Source organism: Xiphias gladius, chromosome 1, assembly GCF_016859285.1.
Source record: "Xiphias gladius isolate SHS-SW01 ecotype Sanya breed wild chromosome 1, ASM1685928v1, whole genome shotgun sequence".
Taxonomy (NCBI): domain Eukaryota; kingdom Metazoa; phylum Chordata; class Actinopteri; order Istiophoriformes; family Xiphiidae; genus Xiphias; species Xiphias gladius.
In genome coordinates, this window is record NC_053400.1 from 33999334 (window position 1) to 34025253 (window position 25920).

The following is a 25920-nucleotide window of genomic DNA, read 5'->3' on the forward strand; positions in this document are numbered from 1 at the left end:
ATGGACGCAAAATAAGACCTTTATGTTTTCCGCTCCGGTCATTGGAATAGTTTTATCTCTGGCTAAATTCAAGTCTACTGTAAATTGCTTCTGTCCTTAGTTTATTTTAGCTTTATTAGTGATGTTCTCCGATTCTTTGTCTTGTTTTATTGTTTTGTCGTCTGATTTCATGTTTTGTCTGCAACTTTTCATGCTTCCGTCACGGCCAGGTCTCTCTAACAAAAAGAGGTTTCCTACCTCAGTGAGACTGAGGTCCGAAAGGTTAAAATGAAATTTTAAAAAAATAAAAAAAATGAAAATTAAAACAAAACAAAACAAGGTTTTTCACAAAGTTTGATTGTGAACAAACTGACAATAGAAAATTCTTCTTTAATTCTTCCTCAAGCTTTAAATGAACAAACACTGCCCTCTCACGTTTCATCATACGTTTTGGTACAAAAGGCAAAAAACAGACTCTCCAGATAAATAAATGAATCACCTCATTTAACAAGTAGATTCTCATCTACATAGAATTAAACGAAAGAACGAAGAAAATCCCCATAATCTAAACTTTAATTCAGAAATTCAAAATGATAACAGACTATTATGTCCCCGTCAGTCTCTGTCTCAGCATAACTCCCGTTTTTGGCAGTCGAACTGTGTGCGTCTGTGTGTGTGCGTTTGATAAATTATTGATGTGTGCGTCTGGCTCTTGACGTGCGTCTGCCATTGGAGTTGGCTTCTTTGATCGCAGCAACCCCACCGTCGAGGCAGACACACACACACACACAGAGAGAGAGGTATTCTTGACTACCTATTTTAAAGGTGGTTATTAAAGGCTCTACTATGCCATCTGGTAGCTCATCAAATATTAAAGGTCTGTCTGCAGCAGCAGCCACACTGACTCCCCTGCACATACAAATATGTTGTGATGAGAATTCATCCTGCGTGTGAGGAGGGAAAACATTAATGTAACCTCGGCGGAATATTTGCTGTAGTAGAATGAAAAGACGGGAGCCAGAGGCGCTGGAGAGAATTACTGCAGATGCTCATTACTCCTTATTTTAGGTTTGTAGTTTAAAAAATGTAATTTTTTCTTGTTGTTGTTTTTGTTTATTTGACTTTAATAATGCAACAATCTGCGTGGAAATCAGCTGTTAAAAGAACAATTAGGTTTTTGTATTTGACTTGATTTATTTATTCTACTTACATTAAAGAACTTTGGTGTACGAGAGCACATTTTGCTCAGAAATCGAGTTTTCATAATTACGACTTCCATATTTTGTAATTATGATTTAGCATCTGGTAATTATGAGAGAAAGATCTCGTAATTATAGGCCTGTATATTATAATTGAGAGAAAAGTATCTGATGGGTACAAGGTAAAAATCTTGTGATTATAAGACATTTTTAATCTTCCTCCTTCTGATTAGGGCTTTGCATCTGCTAATATGAAATCTTTTTCTCGTAATGATGAGACGCTCAGTCATTACAGGATGGAAATCATAATACTTCTTCTGGAAAAGCGGTGTGCTGGTGTATAATCAGCAGCCCCTTTGCATTTAACCCCCTCGTTTCTCTCTACTTTCTGCTGACGGGAGCGTTTCCTGAGCTCTTTACCGTAAACTGCAGAGTTCGGTGTCCTGCCGCAGCAGGAAGTACAGAAGACTCGTGAAGGTGTGAGGTAAAGACGTAAAATCCAGGGAGGCGTTCCTGAGGGCACTGCTCGCTCTGGCGGACCGTTGAAGGTGGCGGCATCTTGTTTTACAGATGATCGTCGCTCGCAAATCATTCGCAAGTCCTGCGAGCGAAGGCAGCCAAGGGTAGACGATGAGTCAAGATGAAAGAAAAGGAAAATCCCACTTTGCGCGTTTCTTTCACCGATCGCTGCTGACGATTTTCCAAATCGTCGCATCGGTTTCTCTCGACATCGTTTCTTTCCGGGTCGGCAGGTTGATTTCAGATCATTTCTGTCAAAAACAGCTGACGGAGAAAACTGTTGCCGATAAAGTTCAGGATTATCAATCAAAATTCATTAACGTTGTGTTTGAGTTGACGGGGAAAAACTTGTCGGTGCCTTTAAGTGTGAGTCGGAATCTGTGAGTTGTTGGAAAATCAAACCTGAAGAAAAAAAAAAGACTGAGCACAGACTCTGTGAGGCGAAGTGCGTAAACTTGAGTTGTGTTTCTTGCATTTAAAAAAAAAAAACAACTCAGACTTTCAGAGTCTTTTTGGAAGAATTACGAAACAGTCTCTGCTCCCAAAAGCATCATGTACCCAGAGTTTCCCGGGGACACAGGTTCCAGTGGTCAGGTCTGCTTCTACTTCTGAGGTTGTAGATTAGAGTTGTGGTAAAACTACACGGTGTCAGTGCGGCAGATAGAATCTTTGTCATCAGGCTTTCAGCTGGATTTTTGCTTTTCTGATGTTTGAAATCAAACTTTAAAGTTTCAGAAAAACTAAAAGAAAAGCAAAACAACCGCCATCAGAGTTTTAAATGGAGAAGAAGAACCGCAGATAGCAGGAGGTGGGTCAGAGAAGGTTGGCTATATTGTAAACCTGTGTGTGTGTGTGTGTGTGTGTGTGTGTGTGTGTGTGTGTGGGTGTTACCTAGTGCACATTAGCGGGCCTCTCAGGACGGTCGTCCAGCTGTCCTTTAGGCTTCTCCTCTGACCTCTAACCTCAACGCTAACACACTCTCCCAACTATCAGCTGTTACACCAACAACCCTTTAGCACACAGGCCATACAAACACACACACACAGACACAGACACACACACACACACACACACACAAATTCATGGTGTAGCTGAAGATCCAGAAGAGGCATCGTATGCAAATAGCCCATATGTGCTGCCTGTCACAGCAGCAGTCTCACAGGTACTCTGGACACACACAACGTGATGAGTGTGTGTGTGTGTGTGTGTGTGTGTGTGTGCGTTGTTTAGCTGTTTTTAAGCTGAGTGTGTCTGTGGTGAAAGTGCTCGTCCCGGAGTTGAGCTGCTGCTCAGTGAAAGTGTCCTCGTCTGATTTTTTTTCAAGCTTTTATAAAAACAACTTGTCTCTGAATTATTTATGATCTGCGGGTTTTTTGCTTCTTCTGCTGCTTCACCTTCTTTTCCTCTGAATCTAGTTTGTGAACCCTCTCGCTGCCTCTGTCTTTGTCTACCTCTCTCTCTCTCTCTCTCTCTCTCTCTCTTTTTGATCTCTGTTTTTCAGTAGACGCTTTTCTGAAACTTCGTCTCTCTGTGGGGGAATCTGCTCGGTCCGTCCTCCACCCTCCGCCGCTGACCACTGACCAACACCAGTACGATGCCGTGGTGAGATCAGGTCGCTGACACAGCACCTGGGCCGTTGCCGGGCCGTTGCCGGGCCATCGTTCGCCGTCTGTGGCCGACCATCAGCGGCAGTATCACAGCGTGTACAGCACTGTCGGCTGCAGTCGGCCTCGTCTGCAGCTGAGTCAGCGTGTTGAATCAGCACCGGAGGCATTCGGTGACACGGAGCTCTCTGATTGGCCGTTTCACCTAAAGATCTGTCACCTCTCCCATCTAATGCACGGTTTTTATTCAGCGTACTGTATTACAATAGCTGTGTTCAAATCCTATCACAACGGCCTTTACGGTTTTTTCTTTTTGACAAAACCCACATAGCTCGGGATCATCTCACTCACTCAGGACACACTAGCATTACAACATGGCCCAGTCTTGTCTTTCAAGCAGCTTTTATTTGTTTCTTCATTTATTCGTTGAGTTAGCATGAGCAAAAGGCCCCCTCTTCACTCTTTACCGTACAGCACACGTTACAGAAATGAATCACTAATTAAACTAAACCAATTCTAGTTAAGCAACACGGAACAAACATGCGTGTACTCACTGCACATACGTGTATAGGACAGCTGCCGACGTGGCGCAGGTCCACAGCAGTGACCTGTGAACTGTAAGCAGATTCCCGGGGTCAGTGGTTGACTTATTAGCCCTGCCCGTGTTTTCTGCGTCGCACGCTGGATTCTGACGACAGACTCCTGACCGGTCATTTCCGGGCGTGCGTGCGGTCCTTCACGCCGGAGTGTCTGTGGCGAGCGCTTCTGAACGGATGCCGAGAGTTGACGCGAAACGTTCGATTAGGTGGAGCTACTTCTTTGAGGTCGGCTCTTCCACTTATCCACATGCATGTGGAGGGATGAGAAACACGGACGATATCCCAGGTGAGCCCACCTGCCTGTTCGGACGACGGGACTGGGAACCAGCAGTCACGTTTGTTTCTACAGCAACAGAAATGGCCCTGATCCTGTGGTATTTTCATGAAAAGGTTTAACGCTGAGATGGTTCTGTGAGGGTCGGTCACGTTACCAGACCATAAGCCTTTTATTCGTTCATCTATCAGTCGTATTAAATACCATTGTGTTTGTGGTGTACTATGGTAAGAGCAAACAGTAAGTGCATTCCACCTAAGTAGGAATAAGAGCCAGATGGAGAAAGACCCGAAGTCACGGTCGCTGCTGTTTTAAAGGAGATGAGATGTTAGGACGCAGTAGCGCGGCGTGTCAGGTCGAACCTTAACCACCGTATCCTGAATGTGATCAAAAACAAAGCGTCACACTCAGTGGTTCTGTCATCATTGCACAGTTTGCACAGTTGAATCTCCGAGGCCATTCTGGGTCCCATCTCGTTAATCTCTTCTCTCTCGTGGGTTTGGAAAATTGACCGTCTACGTTCTCGGGAACTGTCCTGTCCCCAAAGGTCCAGACTGACCACAGCAAAAAACTGCTTTTTCTCTTCCCCCCTTTCTGCTCGAAGGCAACAGGATGAATCTGAACTGAAAGTGCTCCCACGTTGCTCTTAAACTGAGCATAAAAAGATCTTAAAGCAGAGTTCAACTGCTTCCTGTGCTTCATAAAGAGAAGATTTAACTAGACCCGACTGCTAAACTGCGGCGTCTGTGTTTGGATTGCAGCTGCTGGGGCAGAATCAGGCCCTGCAGTTTCCTCGGACTTTGGACTGTAAGTCTACAATCTCATGTTTCTGTTGGTTTTCTGTTTGTCTCAGCAAACTCTTGGCCTTGTGTCTACAGACAGGGGGAAAAAATCTAATAATTTGACTACCTCTGGCTCCCTTACTGTTTCTGGTTCACCTAATGTTTTCACTATATTACCCTCAGAAAAAAAGAACGATTCTCTTCCCAAATCTTTACTTCGGTCCAAAAGCGGAAAAACCCTGAGGGATTGCAAACATCGCCTTTTTCTTTATGGTTGTTTGAGTAAAATCAAATGTGATGATAGAAGGTAAATAATTGACTGCACTGGGTCAATATGCAATCGGAGATAATTCAAAGGGTATTTCAGTCACAAGGTTCAAACTATACGTGTACCGAGAGCTGCTTACCAGCTCTAACAGGGTTGTTGGTCTGTAGTATGTTCGCACTGAAAACCTTTTTAAAGTAGTTAAATCCAAAACCGCACATACCAACAATAATAATGATATAAAAATGGTGACGTTTCAACATAGATGTCTGCAATTAAAGAGTCATAGTTTCACACCGTCAGCATGAGAATCTACTATAGCTTTCATTTCATTATGGGCCCTCTTGACTGCAGGAGCTTTTCCAGGAACCCAGGAAACTTTTTATGAATTAATGAACTGTTCCTGCTTTTTGGCTACAGTACCCGGGTTCCGGTTTTGGTTTCTGGACCCCAAAACGTCGCTTGGGTGGGACTCTTTGTGGACTGTCAGACGCAAACCCGTCCCGACTTGTGTTGGGCGTTCATTCAGACTGTAAAACAAGCAATGGTTGTCACAGTTGAGTAGCCAGCTGGAAGTAGACTAAACACCAGCCGGGGAAGCGCAGCGAGCTGCTGAGAACAAGAGAGAACAAAGACAAGAAAGGAAACCTAACTCTACCTGCTCATTGCTTGAACACGGTTACATCATTACCGGGAAAACAAAGGCAGATAACAAGAAATGGCAAAACTGCTGACGCGGCTGCTGTCTTTTGTTTCTATTAAAAAAATCTCTCCTTCCACCTCTGCACATTTCTTTTCATACGTCCATTCAAATGTCAGCGTCGCTGTCACATGATGTCACCTGGGCCACACTTTTTAACTGACGCGACGAGGAAACTTGTGCCTACACCACTGTTCGCTTCATTCGGTCAGATTGTTCTTTGCTGAACTGGGCTACAGGTGCCGACTGAGTCTTCGAATTCCCTGAAATCTCTTGAATGAAGTCGAGGCAAACGTGGACAGAAGTGTTTTCTCCGGCTCACTGAGCCTGACTGAGTGTGTGTCCGCTTGAATTGGAGGTTGAATATCCCTGATTGGCTCCTGGTGAGAGGCTGAGTCTTTGCACCGCCAAATTGTCTCGGAGAGAGCGAGGGGTGTGTGTGAGTGTGTGTGGGGGGGGGGTTACCGGCAGCGGAGGTAGTGAAAGAGCCGGATCGGCGTCTGTGTAAAAGGGAGAGCCGGCACGCCGTCCCAAATCAAACACATTGTGCCGGCTTTGTCTGCTTCAGTGTAAACAAGCGGAGCCGTGATAATGAGGGGGCTTCTGAAGGGCGATGTGAAGGGACCTCTGTTTAAAAGAGGCTGGAGAGACGGAGTGAGACGGACGACACCCACTAAATCTACAAACTGGAAAGAAAGTGACCCCGACAGGCTCCATAACAAAGCGCCCACCCACACCTGTGTCTCCGCATGCGACCCCAGTGACCCCTGGTGATCGGCGCTCACCTCCCCGCCCTATGGGCAGATAAACATAGTTTCCATTTGCAAAGACCGAAGACCAAATGCGTTGTTGTTTTTAACCAGCGGGAGGCAGCGATGCACTTCCCGGAAATGAAGAGAAGAAGAAATCAAAACGATACGGACGGGGTCTGCTCCTGGTCCTGTTGCGGACAAACCAAGTCGATGTGTCTCTGTGGGCTTTTCGAAACAAAGCCAGTTTACGCCATTTGCACGACTTCTATTACTTTGCGAACGAGTGCGTACATGCGCCGACGCAGAGGACGTGAGTTGAGTAGCTGGTCCTTCGGCGGGGCCCGGGACACGTTCGTGTTCACATGCGTCCCGGACCGCCTCCGAATGCGGACGGAGCGACCGGATCTCAAGGCATCTCGGGCGCATTCACACCCGTACTTAGAGCTGACCACCTGTGAGCGGATCGCCCGAGACGCGTGTCAGTGCCGGGCGCGAACGGGGACAGAGACCCCGGAGAGAATCCCCCACAGCCAGCCGGTTCTGGGACTCTGCTCACAAACACAAGCGGAGCCCCCGGACAGAAACCCCACTGGACCAGACCAAATGATAAGACATGGCATTCGACACATTGGAGAGAATCAACCAAGAACCAGAGCAAACTGGGGGCTATTTGGCCCTAAACACAGAATACCCAGGGGCAGATGCCAGCGACCACTGTGACTGATCCAGAACTAAGGAAATCCTTGGCGGACTCAGTGGGCCTCACAGTTTCTTTGGTTTTTTTCACTTACCTGTAACATTTGTTGACGTATCTAACAACGAAATCACACGTCTCCTGTTTATGTTCTAGCTCGCACTTGTTTGTTCACACGCGTCTGTTTCCCGCGCCAATAAAGCTCCTTTGAATTGAATTGAATTGACAGGTGTGTGTGTGTGTGTGTGTGTGAGAGAGAGAGAGAGAGAGCGAGAGAGCGAGGGGGGGCAAGCAGTAACCTCGGGCAGCCGCTGCCATTGGCCGAGCCTTTGCGGGAGGGCGGGTCCTGTCTTGATGGGGGGTGGCGCCGCTGCAGACTGCCTCATTTTTCAGGAGGAGCTGAGCAGACGGCGCAGAGTGTTCGTTCACCTCGCAGCGAGCGCGGACCGGCCGAGACCGACGGAGACAGGACCGTTGAGAATCGACCCAGGCGCGGTGCGCCGCGCTTCCCCCGGAGCCTCGCAGCCTCACCCGGCGTCTCTGTTCCACCACCTGGCTCTCCGAGCTCGGTCCTCTCCGCTTGTGTGGTTGTGTGTGCATGAGCGTACGAAGACACATTGGTGGCGGTGTGTACAGCTGCCACCGTGAGCGTGTCTCCACACACACACACACACACAGACCGATTCCGGAGTCTGGATTAAGGACGTTGCCACCTCCTCCTGCAGATGTTTCCCCCCCGGTTCCGGACGGATTTTTGAATGGTTTTCAACGCCCCCGGATCAGGACTCGAAGTGATTGGCGGCTCAGAGCAGCGGTGGAAGTCGGAGCCTTCAGAGCTGCGGACACGGGTGAGGGAGATTTTCACTTTCTGCCCCTGTGGCACATAGAGAAGCAAGTTTGTGTTGAATTCTCAGGCTGGACAGAGAGTCTGCGTTTGTGTCGCTGGATTATGTGAGCGTTCGTGTAAATCCAAGTCCATGTGACCTGGGTCGGATAAGGTCTAATTGAACTACATTCTTATCCACTGAGCCGTGCTTAGAAACCCCCCCTCAGAGCGCACACACACACACACACACACACACACACACACACCTACACACACCTATTTGAAATGCACATTCTTGTGGGAGCAGCAGATCACTGGAGTAATTCACTGTTTTCCTTGTGTTTAAGTGCATCGTTCATGAATGAACCAGAGCGAGGAATATTCCATTTCCGATGCTCGAACGTTGCCAAACCCAAAGGTCACGATGCCAGTTGTTGTGGATGTACTCAGGCAACTATCCGGACTGAGACCAGATAAATCCGGGCTGTTTTGCCACCAGTCACGGGACATTGGATGCAGTGTCACTTCCCAAATGAGCACCTGAGTGGAGTCCTCACAAATCAGAGAGAGACTGGTGGGAGGACAGGACAGGACAGGACAGGACGTAGAATCCCCTGTACTCAGACAGCTCGGACGGTACGTCCAGCGTCTGGGACGTTTTCACAACCGGACACCAGCGCGTTTGTGTCACACACTCGCCCCCCTGTCGCTCGGACCTTCTCCCCTTAACGGAAACATTCCGCTTTATTCAAATCGTCCTGCTTCCGTAATGTGAAGCTGCCGTCGACGAAGCTCACCTCTACCTGCAGGTGCCTCGTGAAGAGACGAGGAGGGAGGGTTGCACACGGTGCCCGCCTCGGGACCCCCCTCCCCGTCCGTGGAGAGGGACATTGATTATGTCCCCTGGTCTTTTCTGGAAGGCTTTTCATACGAAGCAGAGAGAGAAAACTCTCCAAGCGTTCGTTATTTCAAGCCCCCCCCCTGTCAGTCCACGGCTCGTTCGGCTCCACTGTGAATGGACGCACGGCTTCTTCTTCTTCTTCTTCTTCTTCTTCTGCTTCTTCTGCTTCTTCTTCTTCTGCTTCTTCTGCTTCTTCTTCTGCTTCTTCTGCTTCTTCTTCTGCTTCTTCTTCTGCTTCTGCTTCTGCCTTTCTGACCAGTAGCCGGTCGGGGGCTGTTTTCTGTTCTGGTTGATGCACGTTTGATTTTTAAAGGGACTTTGAAACCGGCCTCAGACAAACACGTGCTCGGTCATCACCGGTGGCCGCAGGCGTCGCCAAAGCGACCGGGGTCAAAATAGGAAGGATCATAACTTTAGGAATCAAACAGAATCAGCCGCCACAACAAACTGGCACCGATGAGCAACGGGGAGGCTCTGCACTGACATTTAGTCAGGTTTAAAACGGGGGAAGTGAAAAATAAAGTCCTGGTCCTGGTTCTGGTTTCGGTGGAGCTCAGTAAGGGCTGGGTATCGGGCCTCAGAATGTCCCGGGTACTGACCAGAATGCTTCCTGAGCACCGAGCATCTTAAACCGTCACGCACCGGATGTCTGGTCAGACTCAGTCATGTCGACTGTCAGCACTGGTTTCTTTTCCATGACCATAACCAAGTGGCTGGTTTTTATTTTTTGAGGACAAAAAGCAGAAAATGCTTATTTATTCTTGTTTTTTTCACGTCCAGCGGTTTTGGAAGAACCGATGAATGAAAGCGTCTTGTTGTTTGGGGCGTCAGGTTAGAAAAAGCCTGTTGTTCTGCAGGGCCAGTTACAAACACTGTGTTTGGTGGTGTGTTTGTGTCCACCTGATTAGTCCAGTATTCACTCTCCTTTTTTCTCCAGTGCATATGACCTGCTCGCACACAGCCATGACCAGCATCTGCGCACACACACACGCCGATTATCTCGGGGGTCCCGTCGTATCAGCTGTGACTTCTGACACTCTGCTGCCGCTGCTTCCTCTCCCTCTCACTTCCCTCCTGCATGGTTTGCCATTTGGCAGCCGAAATGCATCATGGGTTTATGAGACTGTCTCCCTCTCTGCATTGTGCTCCCTGCGTTTGTTACAGAGGAGAGCTCTCAGAAACGTTAGCAATCGATTGCTTAAGTCTCCCCCTGCCCTCCAGCTCCTTCCCTCCTTCCTCATGACGGAGGTGAACTCTCGTCCTGAATGTTTTTAGAGCGCATTATTTACGCATCCGTCACTTGTTAGAGGGCGTGCCACGCTGCTGCGCTCCTGGGGAACAAGCGCGAACCCCAGTAGTAGGGCTTGGCTCCCGCTGCCACGACTTAACCCGTCCAGGAAGCGTGAAATCTAATTTTAGGAAACCAGAAATTTACATTCGCTCAGAAATCCCTCAAGTGTGCGATAGGAAACCCCGATGACTGGGCCGAGTTTGGCAGCCGGAGCCATTTCACACTTCACCCGGAGCACTTTATGTTAATACTGCGGTTAGTGGAGGTGACCGGCGACGCTTGACGGAGCGGGGTCTGAGCCTGGAGACTCTCTGAGCCGGGAGGCGTGGACCCCGAACAATAATGATGCCGATGTTTGACAGCTTAAAGGCAGACTCCACCGAGTCTGGTTTTCCTGGTTCGCTTTAAGCCCCTTATTTCTAATGAAGACAAATCTTAATGCTACAGTTCTGTTTTAGACAGTGGTGCTGTCAGTTGACACAAACGTGACACTATTTAAAAATAATGTCAGTGAACATAAAGAAATGGTTTCCCCGGTATGTTGTGGAGGAACTTGGCTGAACTGCTGAACTGCACCGAGCGCTGACGTGAACCCCATCCGATGGAAACGCCACCTGTGAGCTGGACCTTACCCCCCCCCCCCTCCAATGCCAGTGCTGGACCTCACTGGTGCTCTTTCGTCTGAATGGGATCAAATCCCTGCAGCAGGTTCAACATCTGGTGGAAAGACTGAAACCAGCAGAGCGGAGACTGGGAGACCAGCACACGCATGGCTGAAATCTTCGGGTGTCCACGTACTTTTGGCCACGCATAAGCAAAACTGGAGGATGTATTGGTGGGGCTCTAATGATGTGTGTGTGTGTGTGTGTGTGTGTGTGTGTGTGTGTGTGTGTGTGTGTGTGTCAGAGTAAAGAAAAGGCCCGTTGAAAACAAGGCCATCCCATTCCTGAAAGCGCGGTGACTCATTCTCCAGTGTAACAGAGCGAATAATTACAGAGCCGTTTGTTCACACGTGACTTCAGTTTCCCTATCGATGGTCATTTTGATCAGTCCGTGGTGCTGTGTGACCCGTTACCACGGCGACAGATGGCTGACTGGGTAATTAGTGATAGAGAGGAAAACGGAGGGGGGGGCGGGCGTTATACAAAAATAAATTAAAAATAAAGAGAGGAGAGTGGGACAAAGGGAAAAACAGCAGATGTTCCACAGTTATTCTGCAGAAATATCTGGGGAGGTTCAGGTGTGTGTTGCATAGTTGAAGAGCTCATCCACAACCCTGAATTTTATGCGCCGTACCTAAAATAAACACCATCATCTCTGATGATGGTGTTTTTAAAGAATCTCTCAAAAAGCAGCAGAAGTGTTCGGTTCCACCGTTCGGATAAATCGACCCGAGCTTGGCTGCCATCGGGTGATCCGGCACACGTACCTGTGGTTTGTGAGCAGATACTGGAAATGTTATGAATTTACTGTGAATCCTTATAGCACCGGGTGTCTGTCGTTGTTTTTAAACAATAAGTTGATGTGTGGTGTCTGAGACAGTGTTGAAACACTTTACTGTGGTTAGAGATGCTCTTCCTCGGGGCTGCGGAGCTGCCAGCGGTCGTTGTAAACACGATTCATTTGCTGTAATATACAGTAATTAAAGCACGACACATCCATCTAGATCAGTTTGGTGGTTTGGAGTTTAAATCGTCTAATTATCACTCTCCGAACCAATAATCACGAGCTCGGCTGCCAAAATGTGCGCGCGTCGACAAAGCGGGTGGGGTAGCGCGGGCCCCGGGTGGGGTAGCACGGGCCCCGGGTGGGGTAGCGCCGGCCCCGGGCTTCGACGGGGGAGAGGAATGAGTGGACCAGAAAAGAGGAAATCTCTGGTTCTGCCTCGATGAGTCTGCTGCATCATGGGTCTGACCCCGTTGCACGAGTGATCAGTCGGTGGATCATTTCAGAATCCTAAAAAAAGAAAAGTATTTTATCCCAAGTGTAAAGGTACATTTTCTTGTATTGATGAGTAAATTGAAATGAGAACGTGTGTGTGTGTGTGTGTGTGTGTGTGAGGTACGCGCTGTCTTGGTCCAGCTTGAGTAGCTGAATCTGCCGTTATTAACAGGGGAGAGATTATATAACTGCCATTTGGCTTCCAGTTGATTGCAGCATCAGTTCAATATTTTATCGATTTGCTTAGAGGGAAGTGAATATTTGGACCGGGTTTATAATCCAAAGCTTTTAAGCCTTTAAAGCTTTAAAGTGTCTACTGACCAAAAGCTCTTCTGACTTTTTAAAGGCCGATGATAAACAGGTGGCTGAACTCCTGCAGTGAAGCAGTAGAGCTGCACTTCTGACAAGATCGAACTCTGTTGACTTTTTACCGCATTTTGATTTGTCTTCATCAATTCTGAAGACGTTTTTTCAGTGTTTTACAGATTTTATTTTCTGGCGTTTGACACACTACGGACTGGTACTGTCCAATTTTCTTCATCCCATTCTTATAAAGAAGTCAGAAGATGCTGGCCCTCGTCACACTTCGGTCCCTCTGCCTTTCAGCTCCTTGCCGTATTTGATTCTACTTCATCTTTCTCCCGTCTCACCGACACCTCCGGTAGTGTCGTAACTTTCTTTATTGGGCTCCTCCTGCTCTATTGTCTAATGAACTGAAAAGTGAATCTAATCATTAAAATGTGACAGATCAGTGATTCAAAGTTATGTGCAGTGTAATATTAAAGTTACAAGCTCTGCTGAGTGAGCCTCAGTCTACTCTGCAGCCCATGTAGCCCATCCTGTACTAATGTTTATTTTTTCCTTTCCTTTTTTGTACTTCACAAAACCTTTTTTAACCTTTTGAGAATTCTCCTTCTTCTTCAGTAACATACGTAAAAGCTTGAGGACATTTAAGACGGATAAAAATCCACTTTTCTTCACTTCCTTTTAAAGGACACGTCTGACTTCTTTGTTGCATTTGGTCTTCATTTGATGACAATCAATTGATCCCACTAAGTGGTGTGTGTGTGTGTGTGTCTGTGTGTGTGTGTGTGTGAGGTACGCGCTGTCTTGGTCCAGCTTGAGTAGCTGAATCTGCCGTTATTAACAGGGGAGAGATTATATAACTGCCATTTGGCTTCCAGTTGATTGCAGCATCAGTTCAATATTTTATCGATTTGCTTAGAGGGAAGTGAATATTTGGACCGGGTTTATAATCCAAAGCTTTTAAGCCTTTAAAGCTTTAAAGTGTCTACTGACCAAAAGCTCTTCTGACTTTTTAAAGGCCGATGATAAACAGGTGGCTGAACTCCTGCAGTGAAGCAGTAGAGCTGCACTTCTGACAAGATCGAACTCTGTTGACTTTTTACCGCATTTTGATTTGTCTTCATCAATTCTGAAGACGTTTTTTCAGTGTTTTACAGATTTTATTTTCTGGCGTTTGACACACTACGGACTGGTACTGTCCAATTTTCTTCATCCCATTCTTATAAAGAAGTCAGAAGATGCTGGCCCTCGTCACACCGGTCCCTCTGCCTTTCAGCTCCTTGCCGTATTTGATTCTACTTCATCTTTCTCCCGTCTCACCGACACCTCCGGTAGTGTCGTAACTTTCTTTATTGGGCTCCTCCTGCTCTATTGTCTAATGAACTGAAAAGTGAATCTAATCATTAAAATGTGACAGATCAGTGATTCAAAGTTATGTGCAGTGTAATATTAAAGTTACAAGCTCTGCTGAGTGAGCCTCAGTCTACTCTGCAGCCCATGTAGCCCATCCTGTACTAATGTTTATTTTTTCCTTTCCTTTTTTGTACTTCACAAAACCTTTTTTAACCTTTGAGAATTCTCCTTCTTCTTCAGTAACATACGTAAAAGCTTGAGGACATTTAAGACGGATAAAAATCCACTTTTCTTCACTTCCTTTTAAAGGACACGTCTGACTTCTTTGTTGCATTTGGTCTTCATTTGATGACAATCAATTGATCCCACTAAGTGGTGTGTGTGTGTGTGTGTGTGTGTGTGTGTGTGTGTGTGTGTGTGTGCGCTGTAGAGCTCCAAACAGTTCAAAATGAGTCACACTGATGCTCCGGGTGACACGTTCCTTCATCACCATGAACACACACACACTATGGTTTATTGTGACTCAGTCCCACACACAAACACACACACACGCCGTCCTGCTGCCACAAAGGCCGAGCTGAAACAAACTAGTTATTTTTTTTTTTCATCCGACTGCGTCTTGAGAGTTTACAACTGGTCCAAATGGTGACCGGTTGTAAACTGAGAAGCCTCCCGTTACAGAGACGCTACCAGAGGCAATAATCCTAGAAATGGGGATAATGGAGCTCGTCTTGTACAGTCTCTCCGGGAAGGCGTTCAGTCTGGTTCTTCACGTAAAAAGTGACAACCCTGCACACTTTACTTTCTCGCCTCCACACACCTGACCAGCTGCTGCTCAAGTGGACGTGATCCTCGGTTTCAGACAATTGGAAGGGGGAGGCGGGTGGACAGCCCAGCAAGCATCCGGTTGACGCGTACTGGGACCATTAATGCTCATAGAGCAGCGTTTCTCAGCCTTCTTGGCCTGTGACCCCTTTAAATACATCATTTCAGGCGTCGCAAAGGAATCCAGCATTTCACAGGACGAAAGTTGATATTAGAGAAAGAGAAGAGAGAATTTTTTGGGATCGGAAACACGTTTTTCTTTCTTATCTCTCCAAGTGTCCTCTTGTCACCCCTTCGGGACCCTACACCAGCGCACCAAATTCAAAATCTCCTCCTGTTTGAGTAACTTTTGCTAGAAACTAAGACAAACGTACTACAACACCGGTCTCCTGGCGTTTTCTGTTTATGATCGTATGATCGTGTGCTCGTTTCCGTTTCATTGGATCCCGTTTTGATTGCCGACCTCTCTCCGAGCCGGACGAAGCAGGGCGGCAGACAGATTGTGCCCACGGCTGCATTCTCCTCCTCCTCTCCTTCCGCGGTTTCCATCCATCCCTGCTCTCTCCGATGACGCTTTCTCCGCTAACCCCACCTGACGGCTGTGTGGGTTATTACAGATATATTTACGGCCTGTGGCCACGCGCAATGAGAAATAAATAACGTGTTTGACCAAGCAGAAGGAGACAGTAGCCAGCCGGGCCTCTCTGCTTTCACGTAACCGCACGCGCTGCACTCGGGCACTCGGGCCCTCGCTCTGACTTTTGTCTTTAATGGAAACTCTTGCCAGGAGGTTGAGCTGCGACATCCGGTGCAGGATTGTCTCTGGATGTCCTTGTTGCTGCTGTATCGGTTCAGCCCCAGCTCGGCGAGGTGCAACTGCTGCTCTGTTGTGCAACAGGACGTATAAAAATAAAATTGATAGGGATTCTGGCGTAGGTGGAGCCGACCCACACACCTTCATCCCTCGCTTTTATCTCCTTCCCATCAGACTACGGCTCAGCAGGTTTTTCTCCTCCCGAATTTAACAAAATGTGTTGACCCACATCCTGCAGCTGGATGTAAACACCGCCTGTTGCTCGGTTATGGGATGTGGGCCAGAGGTGTGGACTCGATCATTTGGGTGATTTTAAGATTATGCCCACACTAACCGGGTTAGCCGCGCTAGTCCTTTAAATTTGTTCTTGTAAGGATCTGGGGTCACACTGAAAACACCTCAACAGCAGGAAAACTGCTCAATCCGCTTCTCCGTCCTCTTCCAGTTGAGTCTATTTAAAGATCCGTTCTGTCTGCTGAGTTTTCCTACAGACCAACTCATTCTTCAGCCGCTCTCATCACATTCTGGTCCCGTTGATGATAACGGCAGCTCTGCGTGACTGGATATCTCGACTGTTAAAAGGAGCCAGGGAGAGACGGGAAGCCGTCTCGACTGATGCGAGCTTTCAGGCCGCCCCTGGGGGACAAACCTACAGCAGGCGCACGGCAGAGGCGTTCCTGTGTGAACCGGAGCGGGAGAATAGGGTTTAGTTTTGAAGGAGGTGAGGGAGCAAGCGATTGACCTGGGGCTGCCAGAGACCAGCGAGCCAGTCAGAGACTTTGAATTTTTCATGCTGCCAAAGGCCAAGGGGGAACTTTGCAATTAAAATTAGGCTTGTGGAGGGCGTCCTGGTGGCTGAGTGGTTAACGTTCATACTAACTGCAATGTCCCAGCTTTAATTCCGGTCAGGGAGCCTTGGTTTTATGCCAGAAACATGATCCTTTAGAAACCAAAACCAAAAGAAGCTTGTTTTGTAGACGGGCTCGTGTTCGAGCGGAGGACGATACTTGTCAGACTGGGAGTACCCTTCATCTTCTTTTAAAAGAAATTACAACCTGATCTAACACTTTGAACGCCTGGGACCCGCTTCTCCAGACTGTGTATTTTATCAAATGAATTTTTGTCAATAAAACATCACCGTCGAGAAAAGTGAGGAGATTCTTGGCACCATATTTAGCGAGAGACCCTCCGCGTATTTACCGTCCGTCACTTTGGTTCCACACAGATCTGTGTTTGTATGTGAGCTGCTCATGTTTACTTTTCATAACGTCGTCTCGCTTTCCCAACATTTCCTGAACAATGCCCAGACTGCTCCGGCGACTGCAGACCTGTTTGACCTGCTGGCCTGCATGCTAATAATCCCTGCGCAGCTCTGATTTGATTTTCAGGTCATTTTTATGTCTGCTGTGTTTGTGTTTTAGCTCCTTCCACGGCTGAGAGCTGCTGACAGATTTATGTTGGTCAATACTGAGGATTAAACGTTAACAAGTGCGAGTCAAACTCTGCCGTTGAGAGGCCGGTTTATCGCCGCTTTTACGGCACTTTTATACGTGTTCCATTTTGATTTACGCCATGTTATGAAAATGTCTGTTGGCGGGAGTTTTATTGTCATTTATTCAATCGTGAGCTTGCGTTAAGAGCGTTTTTGTGATTTTTAGGACCGGTCGACATCATAGAGAATGATGGGAGCTTGGGGGAGAAGCCAAAAACTGAAAGGGAATATGGAGTTCCTCTGAGTGTCGGATGTTTTAGTTTTATGTTTCTTATTTCAGCCTCACTAACATTTCAGTGAAGGTTTTTAAAGCAAATTTTGTTTTGATTTCTGAAAATATTGAACCTGAAACACACATTAGGAATTGTTTTATATTTTTGCAGTGGCGAATGAAGAGGCAACCTTTTTCTATTTCAAAGAGTCTCTCCACCAGTTTTACACACGAAGCTCAGTTGACTCATGTTTAGTAGCACTCAGGTGGTGACAGCAGTTTTGGTGCTTGTTAGGTTCCTCGGATTGTGGATCACTCTCTCTGAGGCCGAGCTGGGTTGTCAGCCCTCCGCCTTCATAACCACACGGTTGCTGTGGAAGGATTCGCTCATTTCAGCTCGACCTACATTTCATTGTCAGTCGGTGAAAGTGACATCGTGTGACTCCCGTCCGTCATGCGGTGCGTTCAGTGCAGCGGGCCAGGCCCACGCCAGAGCTCGCGAGGCTGACGCCACGGTGGTGCTGCTGTTTTTCCCACAACAGCATTTGTTGACAGCCCTGCAGAGAATTTGTATGAGTGGTCGAACATGGACTGGACCTGTGTTCCATACCTCACACGATCCCAGTTTTTGGCTGTGAAAGGTGTTTAGGTCACCGGTCGCGTGTCCGTCTGCTACTGATCCAGCAGCAGCAGCAGCAGCGGGATAAAGCCTGACCTGCGTCCTCCTCCTCTTCGGTTTGCTGTGGGATATGAAGTAGAGCGGAGCCATGCCGCTGCAGCGCCCGTCGCCTTCAGCTCTGAGCTGCACGTGGGAGTCCAACTCTGATTTGATGCCTTTTTATAGAGGACGCTGCTGTTTTTCTCTCAGCGTTGCTATTTCTGTAGGGTATGAAAGGCTAGGTGTGTGTGTGTGTGTGTGTGTGTGTGTGTGTGTGTGTGTGTGTGTGGTCAGTCAAATTTCCAGTTTAATTTTGACTTGACATGAGGCCGTGGTGTCAGTGTTGTTATGGACTGACAGTGTGTGTGTGACCTGTGTGTTGCATTGTGCTGCCAAGCTCGGGGTCAGTAGCGGCTGAGATAAAATAAAAACGCCAACCTAGACAGAGCTCAGAAGCCCAAATGAGTCTTGTATTTTGGACATTTTGACTTGGTCTGACCTGTGATCCAGTCTGAACATGACTTCTGTTTTGGCTTTGAACTGTTTGAACTGTCAGCTGGGTGAAAGCTTCAGAGTTTACCGGCCAGATAAATGACTTTTTTCATCGGTGGGAAGTTCTGTGTCGGAGGTGACTGGGTTCGATGTGTTTTTGCTTTCCCCCGGCTCCCGGCTTTTACTTTTTGTTCTGTTCGCCGATGAAGGGCACTCGGGCCAAAGACAGCCCTGTGTTTGCCGGTGTGGGCATGCCGCTCGCTTGAGTCTGGATTAGTCACCGTAGCTGCTAATGCAGTGCTTTAGATATTTTTTTTTTCAAATGTTGGGTTTAACGCTCTTATGGCGCGCTCTTGCTGCAGCGCTTCACTTCACTTGCTGCTGTTTTAGTTTTCATGCAGTGAAATAAAACCGAAGCTCTGGCTCCTCGCAGCAAGGAAGGAAGTAAACTGAACGGGTGTTATGTTGGTCTCTGTGTGGACTCTGAGGTCAGACCCGGTGGACCCACTGCTGTAAAAGCACGTTTATCGCACTTTGACGTATAAAATGTGCCACCGACATAGGTTTTATATTTTTATTCTTTGTGTGTGTACAGTGTATATTTAAATCAAAACAACAGAGGAAGCGTGACATTGATCTTACAGTTATAAATACACCGTTGAGAAAATTTGGGTGCTCCTGATGCAACCTCCCCATGGACCCTGAAGACGCGTTGGTCTTGTTTTTGTAACCGTGCAGCCTCGTCAGTGAAGCTTTGTCAACTGTTGGTACTGTGACACAGCAGCATAGCTACTTTCTGGGGATAGTTTGAATATTGCAGTATATTATGGCCTTCATAGGGGAAAAAGCATGAATTTCGTGTTCGTGATGGTGGTTTTTCGCCGTACAGTGACCTCCAGTTTACCCACCTTTGGTATTTTCCGCCAAATTGCTGAGCAGAGTAGTTGGGTGTTTTGGTCCTGATGGCCTGTGTCCAACATGTGGCTTCTCAACAAGCTCTTCGCATTAAGACGGCCTGGGTGGGGGGCGTTAGCCGTAAGGGGGGGGGGTCTCCTGCTGAGCAATATGAATAGAGGATCAGGGCGGGGAGGTGTTTCAGCCTCCAGAGGTGTTGGCTCTCTCCCGGCAGGGTCTTTTGTCCCCGTTGTCGGCCTTTTCGTATTCAGATCAGCTGTTACTGGTTAACGGTGTGAGCAGAAACGTTAGCTCTGCTGTCTCAGAAGGGTTCGTGTTTGTTTTCGTGAAGCGCTGTTTGTAACTCTAACGGACGGGATTTTGTTTCTCTCCCGAGGCTTGGTCCATGCTCCTTTTAGGTAAGACGTCAACGCAGAGCTCTGTCCGCCTTTTTCCTGTCGTAGTTATCGTGGATAACATGAACACTTCGACGGTGCAGCTTCCACAGGCAGGCCTGAAAAAAGCCAAGGGAGCGAGACAGAGGAGAGGGAACCAGGCACCAGACCTGTAGGGGAAAGGCTTTAGATATTTTTCACAAATATTGGTTTTTCATATAGTCCATATCGGTTTAGAGCTGATCAGTATGATTGATAAGGTTGGAAACTATAATGGAAAACACCACTAAGGGACTTCTAAGTAATTTAGACTGATCAGCCACCACATCAAAACCGGTAACTGGTTTTAATGTGGCTGAATAATTTATACAATATAAGGAACATTTGTAAAAAATAAACTGCCAACAGAGTGGATATCCGCTGATATTTTTTTTTTCAGGATTAATAACATAAACCTTTTCATATATAACTGTAATCAAGATATGTGCTGAGATGATATTTCACCGTCAAAAAATAAAAACAAACTCGTCAGTGCTCTCCCTGGGGCTTCAACGTAATGAGACGCTGTTTCTAAATGACCGCAGACTTTTTTTGCTCTATTTGAAATGGACTTCAGTCAGCAGATTTCTGGTGAAGTGTTTCAGCTGAATTCACCGATGAAGCTGCGTTTCACTGGCTTGTATGTCACACAGCTGAGAAGAAATGTAACACATTATCATCTCGCTCTGCGCCTTGAAGCCAAACGTGGGAAATGCTTAATGAAGTCTGACTAGAAAAAGGGAAAAGTACATGAATTCAGACTTCTCTGCGGTTGGTTGTGGTGTGTTCAGGTGCTGGCAAGAAGCTTTGGGCTTATGAATCTTAATAGTTTTGTTGTCAAAGTATTATGGAAATATATCGTCAGCAGATTAAATGTGGAAAACAAAAAAAAGCCCGAAGTCAAAGTCAGAATGTGAATTTGGGGACTTCTTGCATTAAAAAGTGGCGTCTTGGCAGTCAGACTTTCCCATCGGCTCACAAACAACCCACAACTCGGTAACATGTGAGTCCTGTGCGCACAGGACTGGTTGGGGTGCAATTACGTAAAAAACTAAGACGACCCAGTCTTTTATCCAGGGACAGGTAGGGAAGAAACACCTGGTTTCGTGTATGGGAGCTTTGTGACCATGTTTATGGCAGGGTTAATGAGCCCTGCACCACTTTTTTTTTCAGACTCTGTAATCTACTTTTTCACTGACGATCACACTTTCTGTCCATCGGGCCAACTTTTATTTTGGGACTTGGTGGCAGGTCCCTGTGCGACTGGGGTGTCAGACTGATGCTTCCGGTGGAAAATGATGCATTTTCTTCTAATGTGAAAACTGAGGAAAAAGAACAAACCGATGCTTCGTGATGAAGTGAATCACTGGTGCGTGTGTGTGTGTGTACAGCGTGTTGTTGAGTTTCCCCTGCAGATGAATGATTTCACTGAGTAAATCCTGCACTGATGCAGGAGCTAATTGAGCCTATTTGAATTTCAGACCGGCAGCACCGGAAAATAAGCTTCCGAAGCATTGGACTCATTAAAAGTTTGACCTGAAGGTGGCGCTAGATGACTAGTGAGATGAACACCGAAGTCAAAAAGATTCATCTTCTGGGGAGCACGAATGTCTGTTCAAAATTTTGTGCCAATCTATCCGGTAGTTGTTGAGGCATTTTACAGTCAACCCAAGTGGTGGACGACTGACTGACGTTGCCATCCACAGAGCCACACCCAAAACACTCCTACTAAAAATAGTGTGTCTGGATGGGGTCCCTGGAACAAAAACTGGCGATGAAAAAGAGTGGTATGAGACTTTTCTGGTGTATTTGTCTCCAGGCTTGTTTAGGCTCGGTCGAGATTGGGGAACAAACTGAGCGTTGATGGGAAACGGGAAACCGGCAGCGTCAAAGCCGCACGCTGCGTCTACCCATCTGACCTTTTTGTTGCAGTGGGAAGTCGTCTCTGACAGATACACCACCATGATCCACTGGGTGGATGCTTACGTCATCTGTCTGATGCCCGAAGAAGTCATGTTCACACCCCTGTCTGTTCATCTCCAAAGTGAATGAAGTCTGGTTGACAGTTTGATCTCAGCCTGAGCAGAAACCGATCATTTCAGTTTCAATCACAACACAATTGTTGTGGTTTCGCCGTTATTCTAGCTTTTCCGGAACATAGTTATGTCCAAATCTGTTGTAGATAAATGTGAAAACTGTGGAAAAGTAGCAGGCGTTGTGCACAGTGGCGTTTTCCGAGCAGCGTTTTTTGTCTGCTCTGAACCCACCAAATAACAGAATGGGTACAGACCCGACACTTTATCCAGCAGCTTTATTTCATTTCTGTGAAGAGTGCTGTTTGTTGTTACACATCTGGTGTGTTCCAGCATGTCATTTTGGATTTCTTTGACTGTTGCTCAGGTTCAGTTTAATGTAAATTTCCTGTGATATTCTTCCAGTACAGTCTAAAGGTTTTGAAAAGGTCCGAGTACTCGACTCAATCCCAGGAGAGGACTTGTCATCCTTCCTGTCTGTATCTATCTCGTATCCTCTCGTCAGTCCTGCCGGAGCTGAACTTTGCTCCCAGCGTGCCTTTATCGTCCCTTTGATTGACAGCTCCGCTCCTGACCAGGGCGTCCAGTGTGACAGCTGATGATGGAGCAGCTGGAGACGATTCGTCTGTGCGAGGCGCAGCCTTTTGTGGCAGCGCTTGTTTTGATAACTTGCTGATATGATCGGCTGTTTGTGCCAGCAGCCTGCGTGTGGACTGACGTCCCGCACGTGGTTCTGTCTTTAATATAACGGAGGAGAAGGAAAACGGGAATAGAAAAGAAAAGAAAAGAAAAGAAAAAGAACTTATCTTCAACTTTTCAACTAACACCAGATGGCATCTAATATTCCCTCACTGATATCCTGAATGATGTACAAAAAAGGATTAAGAGCTATAATCTAGACTACCTACTGCATGTGTTCATCACGTGCCTGCAGCTGCTTCACAATAAAAGAGACGATCCACCGGAGGAAAGAAGTAGCATCAGTCGTGTTAGAAAATGCCCAGAAACGACACAAGTTTACGTTCAAGCGACAAAGAGCTCTGACGGCCTTGAGGAAAATGGCTCTTGTCCGTCGAGGGCAAAGCAGACTGCTGTTCAGCTCGTGCTTCCCGCCAACAGTCCGTGTCGTTGGTGCCCTTTTAAACCAAACCAGCATCTTTCTCTAACCTTAACCAAGTAGCTTCTGTGCCTAAACCTCACCAAACCTTAACCTTAGAGTGTTCAGATCAGAAAACTGTACCAATGTACCGTGTCATTTCATTTGGACACTCGTTGCAATAAAAGGCTTTTACTTTCAAGAAATCGATAACTTCATCTGTTTTGTTAAAGTGATGCCTTTTTGTCCTTCAGAAATCAGCATCTGTCATGTAAATGACAGCTTTATTCAGAATCTCACCAAGAACTGAAAATGAGCACAGTCACACTTTATTAAACTGGTTTAATTTTCTTTGTGTGATCATGCAGTCGAGCGTTAAATGTAACACAGTGCCGTCAATAACGGTGAAGAAGACGTGCATTTAATCTCTCTCTAGATACTCTAGGTTGGTTTTTACCTCCCGTTGCTGAAATCTTCATGTTCATTGGACAATGAGTTGAGACCCGTGTTGGAAGTTCAGCTACGAGATCCAGCCCGAGATTGCCACCGTGACGTTCATGCTTAATGTCGCTCATTTATGAAGTGGTCTTGGATTTCATGATCTACATGATCCACCTCTGTCGGTTTCTAAAGGTCTTGACATATGAAACAAATCGTGGAGCTCGGTGGAAGTGACAGCTGGCTTCCAGGGAAACGATCCCTAGTCTCTTCTCCTTCTTCTTCTGTCCCGGTCTGTTTGCAGACAGGAAGCGGGCCTGAGGCGGCTGACGGCTTTGTCCTCACAGACTCGGTCACACTTTGATCTGTCCAAAAGAGTCGCTCTGCTCGATCCCTTGCATGTCTGCCAAGGGGACGCAGAGTCACGGAACTTGTGACTGTGTCTCACACACAGATCAGAAGCTGTCCTGTCTCAGTAAAACCCACCGTTATTTAGAGTTGTGGGACTCGAGAGAAATTTTTGGTTTTAAGGTTTTAGCCCTACGAATGGTGTAAAGTTTAGATCAGTGTTCACCATTTTCATTGCTCTAATGTTTTTTGATCAGTTTCCAAACTTCCAGGCCGTTAATGTCAAGTAGCTTTGAAAATCCGCTTCCTCCAGATATGAAATCCATCCAGATGGGCAGAAATTTTTGCTTAAATGCCAGAAACAACCTAATTCACATTATCTGTGACACAACATCGCTCTGAGCTCGTGTCCTCTGGACTTGATTTTGTGAAATAAAAGCTTTTCAACATCCAGTTATCAAATCTGAGATGTCTGAGTGTCTCCAGTGCGCCATAAAGCAGAGATTTTTAAAATCGGATCTGCTCACAACTGCAGTACCACATAATGATAATATGACTTTGACAAATTAAATTAAAATGAGCAAAATATTGAAATTAAATCAGCAAAACGTAGACTGTGATGGATCATCTTTCTGCAAGTTGATTTTCACAGCGTCCTGAAGTAAAGTGAAACCAGAGTTTGCCTGGAAAGAAGGAAATGAATCGTAAAACTTTGAGATTGTTTAGAAAATGGTCGGCAGGGATATAAAGTTTAGTCTGTTTATGGTCGTTATGTAAATAAATCAAAATACCAAGTGTTCAAAGCACAGGACGCGAGGCTGAATAATGAGCTTCAGACGTTCTCTCTGACTGATCATTTTACAGGTAAATGTACCTGAAATCGCAGCTCAGCCGTCGTCTTTAACTCATGTGTCTGGTGATTCTGTCAGACGACGTCGTGGTGATAAAACCAGGATTTCAGCAGCAGAGCAGCAGCTTGGAAACGGCTTGAAGTGACTGCCGGTTAACATGTCGTCTCAATGGGCCACGTTTCAGTTGCTATTTCATAGTTGTTCTGTTGTCTGACAACAGAAACAGAGAAACATGTAGATGAGAACAGCTTTGCTTCTGTCCTGCTCAACAATATACAGTAACAAACAGACAAAGGGGGGTCCAGCCACATACTAGGTTTGGACCTGGTCTTGTTGGATGACCTGCCATGTAGATCTGTGATATGCAAACTGCTCTTTGCAAAGTGTACACTCGACTTTTTGGTCATCCGTTTTTAACCTCTGTGACATGGTGTCAATTAGTTTGGAGCCGACTCTAGATAAATGTTCATAAACATCAACTAAGTGAGACCTAGCAGTCTCCATTAGGTCCCCCCATTTTCGCAGGTCGTCCGTCCCTCCCACCGCCCCAGTAAATAATGGATTAATCCTGGAATCATGTGGCTGTAGCACTTTTCTCCTTATGAAGGTGACACCAGCGTCTTTGGTCGGACGAGAGCATATCGACCAACCAGTCCACCGGTCGACCGGGAGACTACAGCCCTAGACTTAAGATGGAGTGATTTTTGAATGTATAAAACGCGTAATGACCTTTCCTTTTACCCTTCTGCTTTGCGGTCACAGCATTCATGTCCGAAGACTTTGTCTTGCGCATGCTCAAACGTAAGAAACCAATCAGAAACCCGGTTACCTGTATACGCGGCCAAGTAATCAACTTTGCCCGGTATACCAGGTTTCGTGCCTACATGGCGTCAGTGCTATTACATAAAGCCGACTGTAATCCGGTCACTTAACTCCATTTATAGCGCTGACTGATGCTTCTTTCCTGTGCTTGAACGCACCAGAGTAATGTACAACGTACAAGACACACTCTGGTTATGTTCCTGCAAAGCAAGCGTTCTCTTTGGAAAGCCTTTTCCTCCCCCTCTCACATAAGTGCAACCGAATATACACAAGTATCCTCCTCTTTGTTTTTATAGCTCCCTGTGTGGGATGTGGCTCAGGTCTTCGGTGTGTGTGTGTGTGTGTGTGTGTGTGTGTGTGTGTGTGTGTGTGTGTGTGTGTGTGTGTGAGAACAACTCTCCACCTTTGCTCCTACACATGCTGCTGCTGCTGATGAGAGGTGTGTGTGTGTAAGGAGGGAAAGCTGTAAGTTACGTGTCGTGATTGTTATCTTTCCTCCGCGTGCGTGCGTGTCCCCGTACGGCCGC

General features: G+C 46.7%; 1 protein-coding gene across 1 annotated transcript in view; it reads left to right on the forward strand.

Moving 5' to 3' along the window:
* The first annotated feature begins 7817 nt into the window (after positions 1–7817).
* Positions 7818–25920, forward strand: part of large2 (LARGE xylosyl- and glucuronyltransferase 2) — an 86209-nt gene continuing 68106 nt past the window's right edge. The window contains exon 1 of the mRNA XM_040138905.1: positions 7818–8215. The gene's annotated coding sequence lies outside the window, so the exon portion shown is untranslated. The remainder of the gene's footprint in view (positions 8216–25920) is intronic.